The 2,500-nt window shown below is 56.5% G+C and overlaps 1 non-coding gene across 1 annotated transcript in view; it reads left to right on the top strand.

Moving 5' to 3' along the window:
• The first annotated feature begins 2,396 nt into the window (after nt 1-2,396).
• Nucleotides 2,397-2,500, top strand: part of LOC126178800 (small subunit ribosomal RNA) — a 1,909-nt gene continuing 1,805 nt past the window's right edge. Inside the window, exon 1 of the ribosomal RNA XR_007536654.1 lies at nt 2,397-2,500. This exon is cut by the window's right edge and continues 1,805 nt beyond it. This is a non-coding gene — a ribosomal RNA (small subunit ribosomal RNA).

Genomic DNA, 2,500 nt, shown 5'->3' on the forward strand with positions numbered 1-2,500 from the left:
ACAGGTCTGCCGCTCCCTTGCCGCAACCACAGACGCGGCGCGCCTCCAGTCGCGAGCGAAAAGCGCATAAGCGCATCCTGACGAGACATAACTGCTGTGACATACTGACGCTGTCTCAGACATTCACTTACAATGATCACTACCAACGAACCTCGGCCCCCCCCCCCCCAACACACTCTCTTACCACGTTGTGTACTGTAATCCAACCCATTTCGCACCTTAACCTAACCAATTTCGCACCTTAACCTAACCCATTTTGCACCTCAACCTAACCAAATTCGTAACGCAATTTGTACCGCAATGTAACGCAATTTGTACCGCAATGTAACGCAATTTGTACCGCAATGTAACGCAATTTGTGCCTTAACCTAACCCAAGTTGTGCCTTAACCTAACCCAAGTTGTGCCTTAACCTAACCCAAGTTGTGCCTTAACCTAACGCACGTTGTGCCTTAACCTAACCCAAGTTGTGCCTTAACCTAACCCAAGTTGTGCCTTAACCTAACCCAAGTTGTGCCTTAACCTAACCCAAGTTGTGCCTTAACCTAACCCAAGTTGTGCCTTAACCTAACCCAAGTTGTGCCTTAACCTAACCCAAGTTGTGCCTTAACCTAACCCAAGTTGTGCCTTAACCTAACCCAAGTTGTGCCTTAACCTGCTCTGTAATTGGCATATGACACGTTACATTAATCTAGTGTTGTCTAACCACAACCCTCTGAATATAGTTCACTACTCGCACCGCCCACCCTCTTGTGTATCGTTTCATGTTCAACACTTCGCAAGTGTTGCTTACTTTTTACATGCTCCCGCTGTACACTGTAATGTGGACGACTGCAGGATGTACATCGCCCCCCCCCTCCCCCCTGCCTTCGCACGCTGGTCGTTCAGGTGCTTGCGTGTTCAATGCCCTTCGCAGCTGTTCACTGGCATTCGCATGTCGAAGCGCTCAGTCTACGTCGTGGTACGGCCTGTGTCCACTGTCCGCTGATGTCGTAAGCTTAACCCTCACATTGTACTGCACATAGGTCCGTATGTACTGAATGATACGCTGTGGCACATGTGTGACCGTACAACGACTGCGCCCAACAACAGCGAACCATACGGTCCATATGTTGTGCACTCAGCCACGTGCCGTCTCCCCATAACAGCTACATTGCAGTGTGGTACGCCATAGAGACGTGTGGGAGTAACGGACGCCCTGGATGGCGATCAGCATGAGCCGTCTGTTGATGTAGTGGCGCGTGTATTCAAACGTAGTCGTCTCTTCTCACACAGTGTGATAGCATGGTGCACCGCGTTCCACATCTGCGACATGGTACAGATGCTGGTTGACAGTCGGTCTCGTAATGGACATCGCATACGTAGGGGGCCACCTCCCACGTGTTCTCTAGTCGTGCACATTTTGTTGCGTGTATGTGGGCAGACGTAGTGTGTCGTGACACCTAACAGACAGGTATGCAATAATCGTTGCATTTGCAAACTGGGATGGACGTCTACGTTTGCTGGTGACGTTACGCAAATGAACAACTGGTAAACCCATTGTGGTGCGGTTGTTGTTGCTGGAGGTAAATCAGTAAGGGCAAATCTGTGTGTGAAGCGATACGCGGCGGTGGCTGGGTGGGACCATCCCCGGCCGGTGAGGGGGGGCCGCCCGGCGTGCTGGCCGCGCGGTGCGTGGGCGCACGCGCTACAGCCGGCTGGTGGGGGCGCCCAGTGGCAGGCGCGCCGGCCGACGGACGCGGCAGGCGGCGCAGCTGCGCGCCGGGGCACCCTGCGCGCGGCGCCGGGCGGCCAAAGTGGGTCCTCGCGGGCCCGGTGCGAAGCGCGGTGGACATCTGCAGTGTGCTGGTCCGACTGAGGACTGTGTGCGTTGAGGATGCGCCGCCGCCCGGCACTCGGCGCCGCGACGCCGTCTGCTGCTCGGTCGCCCCAGCGGTTCTCGCTGGTGGTTTGTATCGCAGTTGTGCGGACGTGTTGGCACGTGCGCTGTGCTGGGAGAGTTCGCTTCGGCACCCACGTGGGGCCTTTGCCCTTCTGTGGCGCTGGCGTTGGAGCTGCCGGTCACCGTAGGTGGCGCGTGTTGTCTCCCGCCGGCAATGCCACGACAGCACGCTCCCGGGCCTCTGTCGGCAGCGGCAAGCTCAGTTGGGAGCACGGGTGGTCGCACCTAAAGCGTCTACTCGCCTAACTCCGGGCGATTGCGCCTCTCTCGAACCCGACCAAGTACTTAGGACGGCGCTGCGCGCCGCCGGGACCTGAGAGGGTTTCGAGGTGTATTGTGCAGGGGAGCTCAGCCTCCTCCTGTTTGCAGAATAATTGAGCGGACGCTTGCGTGTTCGCGCGGGCCCCTGGGACACACTCCCGGGCGGCCGGCTGCTCAGCTCTAGTTGACGCAGCTCCCTGGTTGATCCTGCCAGTAGTCATATGCTTGTCTCAAAGATTAAGCCATGCATGTCTCAGTACAAGCCGCATTAAGGTGAAACCGCGAATGGCTCATTAAA

The sequence above is a fragment of the Schistocerca cancellata genome, chromosome 3, assembly GCF_023864275.1.
Source record: "Schistocerca cancellata isolate TAMUIC-IGC-003103 chromosome 3, iqSchCanc2.1, whole genome shotgun sequence".
Lineage (NCBI taxonomy): Eukaryota > Metazoa > Arthropoda > Insecta > Orthoptera > Acrididae > Schistocerca > Schistocerca cancellata.